Here is a 19,409-nt window from a genome sequence, read left to right as displayed (position 1 = left end):
GAAAAAAAAGCCCATGAATTACTGGGAGTCAGGACGTTACTATGCTTTGTTAATCTTGATTCCAGCAAAGCAGTTGAAAGGCTTTCACCATTTTTGACAAAATAATAAAATAAATGGAATGCTACTATTTAGGTAAATCCACCGCTGACTGTATTAATAATTCTGCATCAACTTTGTATAGTTACTATGGTGCTTGGAGGCAATGTTTTCATTGATATTTTAATAAATTACCTGGGGTAAAGGCAGAAAGGAAATATTTATTAACTCTGCAGAAATCACAAATAATAGAATGACTACACAGGCTGAATCACAAGGCCCAAATCAATAAAATTAAATTAAAGAGAAGTAAACATTACATTCTGCTCTTAGACATGAACATTAGGATGAGAAAGTCCAGCTTGGTAGTAATATATTACAAAAACAATGTAATCATCTGTGTATATGACAAATTAATGCAAATAAGTAGACCAATATGTGGGCTACAGAAATCAATCCAATTCTAGAAAATATTACATGGGTTTATTAACACTTTCCTATTATTATTATTATTTAATTAGATAACATTTGAAGAATTATTCTGGGCATATTTTAAAAAGGCAGTGACAATCTGCAAAGTGATGTATAAAGAGAAATAATTGGAATGATGAGTCTGTAAAAAAACAAGGATAAAAATACGTAATTTCTTGTAGTGCCAAAGAGAATACATTGTGCAGATACTTTACCTTCTCATCTTTAATTATTTTTTTTAAAGAAATGGAAGAAATAATAGATAACTGTGTATGAATATATGAATCCTTTTTTGTTTTGCTGGTATTTGCATTGATTCATGTCCAAATTGATCTGTGATGGGTTTTATTCTTCTACATTCTAATATAATGCATTTTATTATAGAATATTTCAATTTTCTTAATATATGAGTTTCTCTTACCCAAAATGTGGTAAATTCACCTTCCAGAGAAGTCTCATATTTTGATTTTGCATCATGGACTTCTCGGTAGTAGTATGGGGGTCATTGCCAAATATTGACTTCCCAGTCTACTGTATCAATAGCTCCAACATTCCCAGGAGGCCTCCAATCCAAGTTCTGAAGCTACTTTACTTCCAAGATTAGCTGAATGAAGCATGGGAGAGTTTAAAAATAATACCTAGGGTTCAGATTTTTGGATAACAGTCCCAAGGGCTAAGGCACATTCAGAGAACCATCTAATCTCAAAGTTGCCTTGCCTTGTCTGAATTATCTAAACTGAAATTTCCAGCAAAAGTTATGACGGAAGAGTTAGGAGTCATCTTCCCAACATATCTGAAGAACACTCAGATTGGGGAAATATAGATTACTTAACTAGATCAGGGGTCTCCAACCTGGGCAACTTTCAGCCTGGCGGAATTCAACTCCCAGAATCCCCCAGCCAGCAAAGCTGGCTGGGGAATTCTGGGAGTTGAAGTCCGCCAGGATGAAAGTTGCTCAAGTTGGAGACCTCTGAATTAGATAACTGTTTACTCTTTGGTTCTGTTCTGCCTTCTCCTTGTCGCTGTCAGAAAGGTTGCGGCAAATTTTATGATGTCACTGCAGCAGTGCCAGTGTTGTGTGAATTTGGGTTACTTCAGGTGACCCTGGCAGTCTTCGAAGAGAACACAACTTGCCCTTGCTTCCATCTTCCAGAATCCCAGGACAGGATCAAGAATCAAGACCGAATAGAGACAGCACAAGGATCTTGATGATTTGTCACACCAAAAGGAACATAATGTCTCTCCTTTTAAAGAGAGGGGAAATATTGTGTGCTTTGGATGGTGAGGAATTTCTTTCTGGTTGACTGGCCAGCAGTAGAAACTTCTGATTGGCTATTGGTGCTCTGCCAGGTGGGAAGACTCATAAAGAAGCCAACGTCTCCACTCCAATAGTATCCTAGTATCCACCAGTACAGTCAGAAAGCCTCCTTAACATTTCTACATGGTAAACTCAAGTGCCTTGTGAGGCTAATATTCTGATCCTGGAGAAAGACATACCACTTCTGCAGAAAAAGGAAATCATGCAAATAAGGAGTGAGGGGGAAGCTGTCCACTTACCACGGCAGGGATCAAGGAAGGTCTAAGCGTAGTTAACCTCTGACTGGCAGGCTATAATGTTCCCAGAAACAACCAGGTGGTATCACTTCATGGGAGACTGGAAAACAGGCTTACACTGGGAAAATGAAAACATATAGCAGAGAAAACTGAGAACACAAGGGCAGTTAACTCCCATAGTCAGCCAAAGGTATTTTCCTCATTTTCTCAGTCTTTAGACCCAGTGTCTCCTGAAGGGCCCAGCTCAAAACATGTACATAAATCTTGGCAAAGACTCTCTTTAAAGTGCCAGACAAAAAGGCTTTTGCAATCTGGCTGTTTAGTCTCTAGTAACCTCCCGTGTCTTGAGGGCATTCATTCAGGAAATAAATACCCTTCCAAGAAGAGATGTTAAATGGAAAGAGAGCCCCCCGCAGGAGACCAGGTCTTGGGACTGAAGCAGGCAAGTTACAGACAGGAACCGGGGCTCCTAAAACTTTGCGCTGATATGACTAAAACAGAATAGGAGCCAATGTAGCATCGCTGCGATAGCGGCAGTAGTGGGTTTCAAAAAATTTTACTACCGGTTCTGTGGGTGTGGCTTGGTGAGCATGGCATGGCTTGATGGGCGTGGCAGAGGAAGGATACTGTAAAATCTCCATTCCCTTCCTAATCCAGGGGAAGGTTACTGCAAAATCCCCATTTCTTTCTTTGTTTACATTTATATCCCGCCCTTCTCCGAAGACTCAGGGCGGCTTACAGTGTATAAGGCATTTCCTCCTGATCAGCAGGGACTTGGGAGGCAGAGAATAGATGAGGGTGGGGCCAGTCAGAATTTTTACTATCAGTTCTCCAGACTACTCAAAATTTCCACTACCGGTTCTCCAGAACCGGTCAGAACCTGCTAAAACCCACCTCTGGATAGCGGTGATAAACCTACCAATATGAGAGAGGTGCCCACCCTTTCTTCCTCATACCCTAATGCAAAATTTCTGAAGGAAGGATTGCCTGCCTCCTTGCCTCCCGAAGTTGTGGGTGCTCCATCATTGGAGCCTTTTAAAAAGAGACTGGGCAGTCATTTGTCTGAAATGGTATAGGTCTCCTCCTTGAGCAGAGGGTTGGACTAGAAGACTAGTTAGACAGTCTTCAAACCCCAAAATAAACAAATGACAAGCCAAACCCTGGTAACAGAGATTTACTTCCCCATGTCAGCCTTTCCTATATCCTACTTCACCGAGATATGCACCACAGAGTTCTATTTTACCATCATTCTGCCTAATGTTTTGCTTTTGGTTTTTCTTCAAGTCTGACTAGATTCCTGGCGTCTACCTGAACAAGTCCATGAAGTTTCCTCGGCAACATATTTTGGAAGTGGTTTTCCATTGCCTTCTTCCTAGGACTAAGAGAGAAAGTCATCCAGTTGGCTCTATGTCTAAAACAGGACTAGAACTCCAGCATCTCTGTTCCTAAATCAACATTTTAGCCACCACACCAATTAGGCTCTCAATCTATGTCTCCAGAGAAAACTGCCTGCTGTATCTGATATTTATCTATAAAGTCTCCAATACAGTGGAATTCCTGAATGTATCATAAGACCAGAACAGAGTGATGCATGCACGTATTTATTTTTTATTATTATTTATTTGTCAAGTATGTATTAGATAATATATATAAGTATAAGAATGAATTGAATACATAAAATGAATACAATTAAAGGGAACATTAGGACAGGGAAGGTAGGCACCCTGGTGCTCTTATGCATGCCCCTTACAGACCTCTTAGGAATGGGGTGAGGTCAACAGTAGCCAGTCTTAGGTTAAAATTTGCGGAATTTTGCAATGAAACCGTAGAGTCAGGTAGTGCATTCCAGGCATTGACTAAATAAATACTAAATTTATTAAATGTATTAAATTGACTAAATAAATACTAAATGTTGGGTGGACTGCAAAGTCAAGCTGACCACCGTCAAGCTGCCTATTCAGATAGAGCTTTCCTGAATGGGGCTGAACATCACACTATGAAGGAACTGGCAAAGAATCACACTAGTCAGCAAGAAATTGTTCCACTTCAGGAATCAGCTCAGGAAGAAGGAATTGCCAGCAGATACAGGAGAAATGAGAGGAGTATGGATCCTATTGTCCTAGCAAATATGACTGAAGATGGCCCCTTCATTGTGCATAATAGAAAAAAACACTTCTAATTTCATAAAACCTCACTCAATGTATGATAAAGATCCATATCTTTGAACCCAACATGTTTTGAGTTCTTGAAAAAAAACTAATTACCTAAATCATAATTACTAAGGAGCTACCTGCATAATCAAGTTGATCGTATTCATACATAGATGATGCAAAACTGGGGGGAATGCACACCCTTCAGAGGAAAAGCTGAGCATTCAACCTGGTCAACAAACTGACATGTTGGGCTATTTCTAAAATTCAACAGTGATATTTATTTATTTATTTATTTATTGGTTTATTTATTGGTTTATTTATTTCATTTGTCAAGTATGTATTAGATAATATATATAGGTATAAACATGGATTGAATACATGAAATGAATACAAATAAAGGGAACATTAGGAGAGGGATGGTAAACACACTGATGCTCTTATGCACGCCCCTTAAAGACCTCTTAGGAATGGGGTGAGGTCAACAGTAGCCAGTCTTAGGTTAAAATTTGCGGAATTTTGCAATAAAACCGTAGAGTCAGGTAGTGCATTCCAGGCTAAATGGAATGCACTACCTGACTAAATAAATACTAAATTTATTAAATGTATTAAATTGACTAAATAAATACTAAATGTTGGGTGGACTGCAAAGTCAAGCTGACCACCGTCAAGCTGCCTATTCAGATAGAGCTTTCCTGAATGGGGCTGAACATCACACTATGAAGGAACTGGCAAAGAATCACACTAGTCAGCAAGAAATTGTTCTACTTCAGGAATCAGCTCAGGAAGAAGGAATTGCCAGCAGATACAGGAGAAATGAGAGGAGTATGGATCCTATTGTCCTAGCAAATATGACTGAAGATGGCCCCTTCATTGTGCATAATAGAAAAAAACACTTCTAATTTCATAAAACCTCACTCAATGTATGATAAAGATCCATATCTTTGAACCCAACATGTTTTGAGTTCTTGAAAAAAAACTAATTACCTAAATCATAATTACTAAGGAGCTACCTGCATAATCAAGTTGATCGTATTCATACATAGATGATGCAAAACTGGGGGGAATGCACACCTTCAGAGGAAAAGCTGAGCATTCAACCTGGTCAACAAACTGACATGTTGGGCTATTTCTAAAATTCAACAGTGATATTTATTTATTTATTTATTTATTGGTTTATTTATTGGTTTATTTATTTGATTTGTCAAGTATGTATTAGATAATATATATAAGTATAAGAATGAATTGAATACATAAAATGAATACAATTAAAGGGAACATTAGGACAGGGAAGGTAGGCACCCTGGTGCTCTTATGCATGCCCCTTACAGACCTCTTAGGAATGGGGTGAGGTCAACAGTAGCCAGTCTTAGGTTAAAATTTGCGGAATTTTGCAATGAAACCGTAGAGTCAGGTAGTGCATTCCAGGCATTGACTAAATAAATACTAAATTTATTAAATGTATTAAATTGACTAAATAAATACTAAATGTTGGGTGGACTGCAAAGTCAAGCTGACCACCGTCAAGCTGCCTATTCAGATAGAGCTTTCCTGAATGGGGCTGAACATCACACTATGAAGGAACTGGCAAAGAATCACACTAGTCAGCAAGAAATTGTTCTACTTCAGGAATCAGCTCAGGAAGAAGGAATTGCCAGCAGATACAGGAGAAATGAGAGGAGTATGGATCCTATTGTCCTAGCAAATATGACTGAAGATGGCTCCTTCATTGTGCATAATAGAAAAAAACACTTCTAATTTCATAAAACCTCACTCAATGTATGATAAAGATCCATATCTTTGAACCCAACATGTTTTGAGTGCTTGAAAAAAACTAATTACCTAAATCATAATTACTAAGGAGCTACCTGCATAATCAAGTTGATCGTATTCATACATAGATGATGCAAAACTGGGGGGAATGCACACCCTTCAGAGGAAAAGCTGAGCATTCAACCTGGTCAACAAACTGACATGTTGGGCTATTTCTAAAATTCAACAGTGATATTTATTTATTTATTTATTTATTGGTTTATTTATTGGTTTATTTATTTGATTTGTCAAGTACGTATTAGATAATATATATAGGTATAAGCATGAATTAAATATATAAAATGAATACAAATAACGGGAACATTAGGACAGGGATAGTAAGCACACTGGTGCTCTTACGCACTCCCCTTACAGACCTCTTAGGAATGGGGTGAGGTCAACAGTAGTCAGTCTTAGGTTAAAATTTTGGGGGTTTGGGGATGAAACCACAGAGTCAGGTAGTGCATTCTAGGCATTGACCACTCTGTTGCTGAAGTCATATTTTCTGCAATCAAGTTTGGAGCGGTTCACTTTAAGTTTGTATCTATTGTATGCTCATGTGTTGTTGTGGTTGAAGCGGAAGTAGTCATTGACAGGTAGGACATTGTGGCAGATATGCTTTAGTTGTGACGGGTGGGGGGGGAAATCCAAAGCTGAAGTCCAAAATAAGAAATCACTAGCTACAGTATGTGGGGATTCTCAGTGACTCTCAGCAACCCACAGAAGAGAAGCTAGTGTCATAAAGATCACACTAAGCTAAAATCTGATGGTATGTTATAAAAATAAGGAAAATACTAACGCATTGTTCCATTGAGTAGGATTGGGAGTAAACTCAGTTCAATAGATTATAGTCTAGTATTTTGAATATTTTATATTCATCTTCTCAAACATTTTGCCATTTCTAGTCATTTTACTTCAGGTTGCTAAAACCTGAGTCTACAAATGAATTGATGAGCCTAGGTCATTTTCTATTCAATCTGTATCTACCCTATTTTGTTTTAAAAGCAATTCATTTGAATTCCTTAATTATGAAACTTTCTGTTCTCTGTCCCAGAGAAATTTAACTTGAAAAGGGTTTTTAAAAGCATTTGGAGTACCATAATAATAAAAATAATATTGGGGCTGCAGCCATCATAAATACATGCCAAGTTGCCAAGAGCCTGAATTTTGATCACCTATCATGGGGATGCTATAACAGTTGTGTGAGAACCTGCTGTAAGTAACTTTTTTCAATATTGTAATTTCAAATTGTCACTAAATAAACAGTTGAAAGTTGAGGACCAATGGTCATCATAGTAGGGTTTGCCTTAGAACAGGGGTGTCAAACTCAAGGCCCGGGGGCCAGATCTGGCCTGCAGGATGCTTAGATCTGGCCCAGTTGGCTTCAGCAGTTGGCTTCCAACAAGCAAAGTCAATGAGGCAAGCCAGATTTACTTAATGGCCACATGATTCATTTAATGAATATGGCATTAAAAAGATCATAAAATCAGGCACCACTGACTTAATAACTCTCTTGCTTTAGCAACAGAAACTTTGATTCCAATTGTGGTCATAAAATCAAGGACTCTCTGTAGTTACCTTGCCAGGAAATAACAACAGCACGGTCAGAAATAATTTAAAATCTTGCCATTTCCTGCCCATTCCTAAAGCTGAAGATCTGTCCCTTGAATCATCCACATCCTCTCTGTAAGCATAGGCTACAGTAACTGCAGCACGGGAGCCTCTTCTAACTTAGGTAGAGCTTCTGAATGGATTTAAAAATCTTTTCAATATGTTGCTTTTCAAATCCATTCCAAAACTTAGATGAAACTCAATAACAAATCCGATTTCAAAGAGGACCAATGATTCCTTGACTCTCGCCCAGAGTTAAGCGAGCTCTTGAATGTCTTTCAAGCCAACCATAAGCGAACAGCTGCTGCTGCTGCAGAGGACGTGAGGTCTCCAAATATAAACTCTGCAGATATCATCACCATCAGAAGGTCATAAAACTGATGGATTATAAATACAGTCCCCCTTTTGTTTACAGCTAACATTTTTGGGTCCTGGGTAATTAGAACATTAGCCATCTCTCAAAGTGATTGTTTGCAGGTGCTGCTCAGGGGTAGCGTTTGCTGGTGGGACAGGGCTAAGGAAACCAGCAAAATCTGAAAGCTAAACAGTCCCTGGAATGCCTTCAACTGAGAGGGAGGGAAGGAGGGAGGGGTGAGGAGAACAGTAATTGATTCATTGATGGTTTGGTCACTTAATTACACCTCTCCAGGAACTGTGGGCAAAACATTGATCAAATCTGCTAACTTCTTAAAAGTATGAATTGATGGGAGTGGTACTGGAAGGAGAACTGATGTCATTTAGAAAAATGTGGGAGAAGAAGATGGTTGATGTGTACAGCTGGATCTAAGACCTCTTCTCTTCCCTACAACTTATTTATTTAAAGATCAGCCACTCTTTCGTCATTGTTGTTGTTGTATTAATTGGTATTTTAACCTTCTCACCTATCCCAGAAGAAAGAAACATACAAGCAAAGAAAAAAAAAATCCCATGCAAATAACAGAATAACAGAGTTGGAAGGGACCTTGGAGGTCTTCTAGTTTGACCCCCTACTCAAGCAGAAGACTCCGTACCATTTCAGACAAATGGGGTGTCCAATCTCTTCTTAAAAACCTCCAGCATTGGAGCACTCACAACTTCTAGAGGCAAATTGTTCCACTGATTAATTGCGAGGTCATCAGTGGCTTCGGGGTGAGTTATCAGCTGTACGCTGATGACACTCAGCTGTACTTTTCCACCCCGGGCCATCCCAACGAAGCTGTTGAACTGCTGTCTCGTTGCCTGGAGGCCGTACGGGTCTGGATGGGGAGAAACAGACTCAGACTCAATCCATCCAAGACGGAGTGGCTGTGGATGCCGGCACCCCGGTACAGTCAGCTGCAACTGCAGCTGTCTGTTGGGGGCGAGTCGCTGGCGTTCTCCTGGATGGACGGCTGTCGTTTGAAGATCATTTGGCGGCCGTCTCCAGGAGAGCCTTTTACCAGGTTCGCCTGGTCCGCCAGTTGCGTCCCTTTCTGGACCGGGATGCCTTATGCACGGTCACTCATGCTCTCGTGACATCTTGTCTGGATTACTGCAATGCTCTCTACATGGGGCTACCCCTGAAGTGCACTCGGAGACTCCAGTTAGTCCAGAATGCAGCTGCGCGGGTGATCGAGGGAGCTCCTCGTTGCTCCCGGGTAACACCGCTCCTGCGCAGTCTGCACTGGTTACCTGTGGTCTTTCAGGTGCGCTTCAAGGTTTTGGTTACCACCTTTAAAGCGCTCCATGGCTTAGGGCCCGGGTACTTACGGGACCGCCTGCTGTTACCTTATGCCTCCCATCGACCCGTGCGCTCTCACAGAGAGGGTCTCCTCAGGGTGCCGTCCGCCAAGCAATGCCGGCTGGCGGCCCCCAGGGGAAGGGCCTTCTCTGTTGGAGCACCTACACTCTGGAACGACCTTCCCCCCGGTTTGCGCCAAATATCTGACCTTCGGACCTTTCGCCGGGAATTAAAAACTCACTTATTTATTCAAGCGGGACTGGACTGATTTTTTAAATTTTTAATTTTTAATCCTTTGTAATTTTATATGGGGTATTTTAGGTTAGGTCAATCTGATGGTTTTAATTCGGCCACTATTGAATAGGTATTTTAAATTGATATTTTAACTTTGTATATTTGCTGTTTTTATCTTTGGCTGTGCACCGCCCTGAGTCCTTCGGGAGAAGGGCGGTATAAAAATTTAAATAAATAAATAAATAATAAATAAATAAATATCAAGGTTGGTTCTCTCCTCATTTAATTTCCATCCATTGCTTCTTGTCTTGTCTTCTGGTGCTTTGAAGAATAAGTTGTCCCCCTTATATTCTGAGAAGAGACTATTCCAGGAAATTGAACTTACTGGATTTTACTTTCCTTCTTCTGACACCACTGCTTTTGCAATCAAGGTAACTTACTGGTTGCTCTTCATAGGTCCCATGTTGTTTAGAACAAGTTCCAAATCTGAGGTCAGTCAAATTCTGGTCTCAAATTACTGTTGTTAAGTGAGGACTAACTCTAGTTCCATTAGGTCTGACAGGATTATGTAAAGTGGGGAAGTGAACTTGATCCCTTCCATATGTTCAGGGTCAGAGGACAAAAATAATAATAATATATATGGATTTCAACCCCCAATGAGGTTATAAATCCAGGAATTCTGAATGAAATAAACTCTTAATAACTTTTCAACTATAACATGAAGATGGAAGGTAAGTACCTATTAATAGCTGCTATCATCTTGCTGGCTGTCCAAAAATACCTGGAAGCTGTTATGCCGTTCCAAAAGGGAAAATGTACTTGAGGATCTTCTTTCAGGGCTCTAGGCTGCATTCTTCCAGGTGGGCTCCCACTCCCATAATGCACCACCACCACGATGATCAAAGACCACATTTTCCTTCCTCTTCAATGCACCTTGCAACACCTCTCCCATCCAGGCTGGCAAAATGACATAGAACAAGAGAGTTACACAGACAGATTTGCAGAAGGATTATTATAATAGAGTATCTTTGGTTCTCGCCTATAATGCATAAGTGGTGGCTGCCATCAAAGAGGAGAGAGGACATTCATCCAGGGTGAAGGGGAGAATCCGTCTTTATGTTAAAATATATGGAGGCTATTAAATTACATGGGAGACTTCAAAGTTGCCTGGCAAGCTATTTTTGCACTCTGATGAGAAATCCAATGAGACAATGCTGCATCGGCCACACCTGGTTCCATAAAAAGTATCAGCTTTCCTGTTTTGCCTGGCTCCTCTTTTCGCTATCACTTTACAACTCCCCTCAAGGTCTTGCAATCCTAATTTACTATATTTTTACTGCCTCCCAGGCTCTGAGCAGGTTCACTGGCTCAAGGAAAGGGATGGCCAGCCAAAATAAACCACAGCAAGAACATTTTATGAAAAATGTTAATATTGCTTTTCAACGCACTGCAGGAAATCTGCAGCTTTCCATAAACTGAATGTCACCGGCCCAGTCCTGCGGTTTTTATGCCACTCGGGTTGTGTCCTTGTAGGCCAGCCTGTGGGCATGCAGGGGCATCTTCTCACCTTCTGATGACCAACTCATAAGAATACAGAGAGACTGAAACAGCAAAAGAAGAACCCTGAAGGGAACTGTGATTAATTTTGCTAAAAACAATATTGTGCTTTACAATCAAGTGTACCCACTGAGCAATCACCAAGATGCTGGAAAAGGAACTTACTCCACACTGTGGTTTTACATCTTCTGTGTCTCTTCCTAAGTCAACATGAGCCAGATGGTTTTCTTCCCACATCATTTGGGAACAGTCCACATGGAGTTCCACATTCACACATGCACACCCATCAAGTCCCAAAACAGAGCTGTCTCTTTGTTATCTTACCTGGATGTGCAGACTTGTTATCCCTGTGGAATTTTCACCTCAAAAACACTCTACTCCCTCTCCTGACATGCTCCAAAAAAAAATCACTGAAGCAGTCAAATAATTTTAGATCTTCGATCAACTGCTGATACAATTCTACAGAGGAATTATTGAGTCTGTCATCTGCACCTCTATAACTGTCTATATAACTGCAACCCAACAAGACAGACACAGATTTCAGAGGATAATTAGAACTGCAGAAAAAACAATGGCTACCAACCTGCCTTCCACTGAGGACCTGTATACTGCACGAGCCAGAAAGAGGACTTTGAAAATATTTACAGATACCTCACATCCTGGACATAAACTATTTCAACTCCTACCCTCAAAACAATGCTACACAGCACTGCGCACCAGAACAAGGTTGACTCAGCCTTCCACCCTTTATAAGGTAGGTAAAATGAGGACCCAGATTGTTGGGGGGGCAATAAGTTGACTTTGTAAAAAATATACAAATAGAATGAGACTATTGCCTTATACCAGTGCTTCTCAAATAGTGGGGCGGGCCCCCCAGGGGGGGCGCGAGGCTCCGTAAAGGGGGGCGCGTTTGACCTCGGCAAACACTGTCATAACAAGCTAAGCCCCGTGTTTACAGTCGCGCGGGGGGGCGCGAAAAATGTTTTCTTCTTCCTAGGGGGGCATGACAGAAAATAATTGAGAAGCACTGCCTTATACATTGTAAGCCGCCCTGAGTCTTTGGAGAAGGGCGGGGTATAAATGTAAACAAAAACAAAAAAACAACTAGACACAAGAACAGTTTGTTCCCGAACGCCATCACTCTGCTAAACAAATCATTCCCTCCACACTGTCAAACTATTTACTAAATCTGCACTACTATTAATCTTCTCATTATTCCCATCACCCACCTTCTTCTACTTATGGCTGTATGACTGTAACTTTTTTGCTTGTATCCTTATGATTTATATTGATATTGATTGTTTACTGATTGCTTATTTGTGCCCTATGACTATCATTAAGTGTTGTATCTTATGATTCTTGATGATCTTTTCTTTTATGTACACTGAGAGCATATGCACCAGGACAAATTCCTTGTCTGTCCAATCACACTTAGCCAATAAAAAATTCTATTCTGTCTATTCTATTATGGCCTCTGTCTTTAGTCAGCTATAAGTTTTACCCTGGCAGTTTGTTTCCAAATATAATAATATATGTTCAAAGTGAAAATAATTTAATTCAGCATCCACAATACTGATGAAACTTTGCTCCTTTGATTCAGGAACTAACTAACAAATTGGTTTTGTGTCACGTCCAAACCAGATTTGTAAACCCAAACGTGGTTTCAAAGTCTGGCTTGTAAATAGATACCAAGCATTGTTTATATTTATCACCAGATAGGATAAATGTTCGAATTTATTGTAGGAGGAATGCAGAAGTGTGTGTGAAGAGTGTGTGAAAGTTATAGTTTAGTCATCTAGTTTATTCTGGGGATTAAAGGAAACCCATCAGAAAGCCTCTTGGGAATAGATTTGGATGTTTCATTGCCAGGAAATTCATGACAGTAAATACATCAATTTTGTTACTTTTTGAGTAAGGACTTGAAGATTATGCTTTCTTCCTGGGTTTTCACAGGAACTCACTAATGATGGCTTCTGCCAGGTGACACATAGTCAGCAGGAAAGCATCAGGTCTTGTTCTTTGCTGAAAAAGAGTCAACAAGACCCCTCCCATCCTGGACATAAATAGTTTTAACTTCTACCCTCAAAAGGACGCTATAGAGCACTGCACACCAGAACAACTAGACACAAGAACAGTTTTTTCCCGAACGTCATCACTCTGCTAAATAAATAATTCCCTCAACACTGTCAAACTAGTTACTAAGTCTGCACTACTATTAATCTTCTCATCGTTCCCATCACCCATTTCTTTCCACTTAGGACTGTATGACTGTAACCTTGTTGCTTGTATCCTTACGATTTATATTGATATTGATTGTTTACTGATTGCTTATTTGTACCCTATGACTATCATTAAGTGTTGTACCTTAAAATTCTTAATGAACATATCTTTTCTTTTATGTACATTGACAGCATATGCACCAAGACAAATTCCTTGTGTGTCCAATCACACTTGGCCAATAAAAAATTCTATTCTATTCTGTTCTACTGTACTCTGTTCTGTTCTGTTCTGTTCTATTTTTAAAAAATTTGGGTGGCAAGGTTTGAAGTCCTAGTTAAAAAGAGATTTGGTCTAAGTTACTTTACAAAGGGTTGTTAGACAATTGATGGAAGGGAAAGGTGAACTCCAGGAATCTCCAACCTTGCCAACTTCAACTCCCAAAATTCCCCAGCCAGTCATGCCATTTCCACTTTTCTTGGAGTGGAGAATGAGGGAACTGATGTGCCTTCAGAAAATGCAATAGCTTGGGAAGCAGCAATGGACATTTCATATTCTTTGCTCTTCATGTAAGAAGTGTAAATTCATTGGCACTGATTCTTTAGCAGCCCGTGACATATTGACCTCAAGAGGCCGGTAGGGCGTAGACAGAGAGTTAAGGATGTCCTCTCTTTATCCATTATTCTCCCTGCTCCCTGTCTAAGGGATTGCTAATCTGAATTCATTTCCCAGGCACAAGCACATAAAGCAGGGGGGGTCCAACCTTGGCAACTTTATGACTTGTGGATTAGAGGTGGGTTTCAGCAGGTTTTGACCATTTCTGGAGAACCGGTAGCGGAAATTTTGAATAGTTCGGAGAACCAGTAGTAAAAATTCAGACTGGCCCCGCCCCCATCTATTCTCTGCCTCCCAAGTCCCAGCTGATTGGGAGGAAATGGGGATTTTGCAGTAACCTTCCCTTGGAGTGGGGTGGGAATGGAAATTTTACAGTATCCTTTCCCTGCCATGCCCACCAAGCCACACCCACAGAACCAGTAGTAAAAATTTTGAAACCCACCACTGAATGCACTTGGGTGAGTGCTGGGTTTTGACTCTGTAATGTATTGCTTTAAATAAATATGGGTTGTTGTTTTTAAACCTATTTCACTAATCATTACTCATGTCAGGTCCTTGCCAATTTTACAACTTATGAACTTCAGCTCCCAGAATTCTCATACACAGTGCTCCAGTATATATATTGAGGTCAGCAGTAAATAGGACACTTAAGGGTCAACTTGAAACTATTTTTTGAAGATCTGGAGAGTTAAAATGGTGGTGGTGGGAAAGGAACATCAAATTCATGACTCATATATAGGATTTGATCAGAGGGCTGGACTAGAAGATCTCCACGGTCCCTTCCAACTCGGTTGTTCTGGAGAACAAATTTTCAGTCTCTATCTGGAAATAAAATAAAGCCACAGGGTGTGCCAAAACCAAAAGTCAACTAGATTTTCAAAAACAACGAAACAACCAAATTCTGTTGCTCCTGATTATATTCTGAACAAATAAAAACTAAGCAAGACCACTCCAGAGGAACTGCCTTGAAACAGAAAAAATAAGAACAAGAGAGACAATTACAAGGGCCTTGATGTATCTACCATCCCTACCCCCTTGGAACCATTAGGCAGAAAAATTAATGGTTTCATGAGAGAGGAGAGGAAATCACACCTATGGTTATACAACATCAAAGGCTCATAAAAGTACTGAGCAAACATATTGTCAGTTTAATGGGTTTCTATAGACAAAAGTGTTTCCAGACTGATTTACACAATCATTCTAATGTGCCTCTAATGCAATCAACACAGGGCAGATTAATGGGATTGCAGTCATGTTTAGACAATGACAAGGTATGAGAGGGAAAAATAGATATCAATCAAGAAACGGATGGTGAGTCTGTTAATAACTTTTTTTTTAATAAATGGCAGCTCAGCCCATCTGGTGAGAAAACTAGGAAGAAGAGACACTCTCTTAATCATCTTGCTATAAACAAGGTCAAGAAACTCCTATTACATTTTCCAAGTTGTTGTATTTATCCCAGAATAGCATTAAAGAGAACTGACTGAACTCTGTATCTACTTCCTTGATCTTGCCCAGTTCGTGGGACAAAATTCATAAGCTGTGAGGGGGCTCACTCTTAATGCCTCCAGACCATTTTAGTAGTGGTGCTGCTTCTGTTCCTTGCTTCTGTCTACTCTGAGCAAACATGAAAGATAGATCATCTTCCTTATTTTCCTTGAACCTTCCTTCAGGCTGCTGGTGTTGATTCAACATTCAGAAGGAAAACTTTGTGAACAAATTCACAACAGAAGTCAGGTGAATCTAAATCTGATAATTAAAGATTATTTGAATGGGAGGGGATTAGAAAGCATAAGATTAGATTCAAACCAATTCAATATCTGAAATTTGGTTTCACAGAAATCCAACCACATACGGAAGTGTCAAAATGTCTGTAGCTTTAGAGAACTTTGGACCGGCAGAAAGTCAACCATATAACTTATTGCAACAATTATTTTGAAATTTTTCTTCCTATACTCCTTTATAACAATAAGGAAAACAAGGCAGAGACAGAAAAAAACAAGATTTTAAAAAAGAAAAGAAAATGGGAATTGGGAGAATGAAAGGGAAATGAAAGGGGTACTAAAGTTTCAAATCACATTACTTCAAAATGTAGCATATACAATAACAGCTGCAAGGATTTTATATGCTTCTTATTGGGTCCCATCTGTGGAAGAATGATTAATTAAACTATGTGAATATGGTTTGATGATTAACTTCTTATTTAAAAAGGAAATCTGATGTACACTTTAATATTTTGGAAGATATTTCTGAACTGTAATTCTTTACATGGAATTGTGCTCCATCGCAAATTCGGGTTCCAGAGTTTATTTTAACCAGACATACTATCTACACTTATTTAGAGTATTTTCCGAATGTATTGTTTGCTATTTATAGCTTTTCTTTTTTTCCCTCTGATTTTAATTATAAATCTAATTTTATCATTCATATTTTATAAAAAGTACTTTTATAGTCAATTTAGATATCTCTTAAACATAAATATGAAATACTTTATAGTACTAGCAATAACCTTATAGTACTAGCAATATGGTATCTTTGATTTTCTAATCATAATGGGTTGGCTGTCTACTGGTAATTTATTACTTTTACTTTTTTCTTTCCTTCCTGTATTTTCTGTATTCTCTAAATATCTGCTGTTGCTTGTTTCTGTGGAAAAGATTTCTAAAAAATTAAGTCTTGAACTGTAAGGTAGGTAGGTAGGTAGGTAGGTAGGTAGGTAGGTAGGTAGGTAGGTAGGTAGGTAGGTAGGTAGGTAAACCAGCCTCTATTACAAAAATATATTCTTCCTTCCCTCTCTGCCATGTAATCCTCTTTTGTTTTAAAACATGCACAAAAAGCTATTTCTTCCTCTATTTCTCTTCAGAATGGGACTTTTCGGCTCGAACCCTTCACCTTGCCTGTTTCTCCTCAAGGTTTTTGCCTCCGCATTATTAGCCACAAACTTTTCTCCTTGGCTGGCCCTCCTCCAGTCTTTCGCCCTGGCACATGGGCCCCGGCCCCGGCCCCTCCCTCCCAGTCCCTTCGCCACAGCCCATTCATCAAAGTACAATTCATGTCGGGCTTTTGGCTACCCAGGACAGTTTGCAGCCAGCCAATTGGTGCAGGGACTTGGAGGCTTTGGCAGGGGAAGAGCGAGGGCTGCAGTTCGGAGGAAGGCTCAGAAGGGCCAACAACCCCCCCCCCACTTTGTCCAAAGTGCCTGAGACAAGGGCTGGTTCGCATCTCTTTGCCATAAAGGACGGAGGGGGAGGGGGCTGTAGAAGGTGAGGGATCGATCAGGTGGGGTTCCCAGGGATCCATCAGGTGGAGTTCCCTGCTGAAGAGGGGGCTGGGAGTGGGCAAAGGTATTTCATCCCTGACCAGGGCTGCCCTGGTTAGTAGCACTTGGGGCTCTGCCCCCCACAGCCACGAGCCTGTCAGTTTGGAGCCTCCTGAGGCTGCCAAGAGCAGCGGGGGGGGGGGCTGTAGAGGGCGAAGGAAACATCAGGTGGAGTTCCCAGGGCCTCTCCCTGTGGAAGAGGAAGATAACTAGATGTAATTATCCAGATGATAATAACCCAGACATTATTATAACTAGACGTAGTAGCTTCAGGCTGGAAGGGACTATGGAGGTCATCTAGTCCAACCCCCTGCTCTAGCAGGAGACCTTATACCATCTGGGTTATTTTGGTGTCTCTAACAGAGAAGAAAATTCCCAGAAAAGGAAAAGAGTTTACTAGGACAAGGCTAACCTCAGGCCCTTGTTAGGAGAAGGAAGTGGAGGGGTGGAAGCTCCCCTACACCTGATCCTGCCTCCCTGACACCAAACGGGAAGAGAAGAGCCAGGGGAGGGGAGAAAGAAAAAGAAAGAAAAGAAAGATTGGTCAGAATCTTTTCTTAGATGGCATCTAAATAATGGGACTGACGTCTGTGCAATGGACACTATTGTTGTATTCTTAGTGGATTTTTGTGAAAATGAAATTGTTTCCTGCACAGTGGTATTTGATTTTTTGGGCGGGGGGGGGGGGTTCTCTTGTGATGAGAATAAATTCCTCCTGCTAATATCCACTGATCAGAATTTGATCCAAAAGCCTGGAGTCACACTTATGAGAAATTATCTGTTTACCATAATGAATGAGGAATTTAGATTTAGGATTTCATGCTCAACACAAAAATGACAATAACACAGTTGGTAATATATTGATCCTGCAAGAGATATTTGGTCAAGATGGTGAAGATTTCTAGGCAAGTGAAGGAATTATTTGCCATTAATAAATCGTAAACTTTTATAATAAATAGTAAAACTATGACTCAGATTTTTATCTATGAGTTTTATTGTGGTGTGTCCTTACAAAACTCCTTCAACATATAGACCAATAGCAACCACAAAATGTTCCAAACCAACGACATAGCTAAAACTGTCTTCACTTGTGACGCAACCAGACTGATTACATACTTTCTGATGAATTATTGCTGTTTGTAAAACAGCAGCAGCTTAGAAGATGTTGATTTATGTACGTCTGCACATTATGAAATAGCAACATGACCAAAAAAAAAAGGCCACAAGAGTGATATAACTTAACATTGCATTATTTCTCCATTTCTTAAAATGATTATTTGGTGAAAAGAAGCGAGCAAAAGAAAGGGGACAATGTGCTGGGTAAACATTTAGACTACAGTAGTAAACCTCAAAAATCGCTGCCTCCTAGTGGTGGGCTTTGGATTTTACCTGCCAGATTGCTCACACGTATCCAACCATGGGCAGGACCTATTTATATCTTTGATTAGATATATTTTGCACATGGTGGACTATCTAGTAAATTGTAAATATAATAATGGTTACAATGTTTGTGGATGTATCTCAAATGTCTAATATATGCATTAACCAGGAAAAGGGATTCTGAAAAAAAATGTGTTTTTTTTTAATTCTTAAATAAAAAGGCTTCTAAATCAGATTAAAATGTCAAGGATAGAATATTACTTTCCATGCTGGCCATTCTAGAGCCATTGAGAAACTCGATGTAGGTTATTGCAGAAGAAGAACACATGGGGAGGAGTCAAGAAAGGAATCAGTCTGGAGTCCTTACGTTACCACAAGCAATCCAAGTCCAACCCCACCCCTCCCCCTTGAATTCCATTGTTTATTTTCTGGTGCAATTTAGTGTCGATCGTGCTGCTCTTGTTTAGGCCTCAGTGAAAACTCTTCTTAACTGGAACTTAATGTGTGGTCCTGATTCTTCATGCCTAATAGTTATGCCCTGTTGAATATCAATTTTTGAATATGGTCATCAAGATATAAACATCTGAGAATCTGTGTATTCATATATACAAATACATTTACTCAATTTATCATTTTCTGGCAGTTCTTAACAATAATCAATTTTTTACAGAATGTATGTCAGTATGCAGCATATATCTTCAAGTTAGTGGGATGTGGGCAACGTTATATTGGCTTGTAAAATGATCTCCAGATC

Source organism: Ahaetulla prasina, chromosome 1 (genome assembly GCF_028640845.1).
Source record: "Ahaetulla prasina isolate Xishuangbanna chromosome 1, ASM2864084v1, whole genome shotgun sequence".
Taxonomy (NCBI): domain Eukaryota; kingdom Metazoa; phylum Chordata; class Lepidosauria; order Squamata; family Colubridae; genus Ahaetulla; species Ahaetulla prasina.
Note: the sequence above shows the minus strand (reverse complement) of the source record.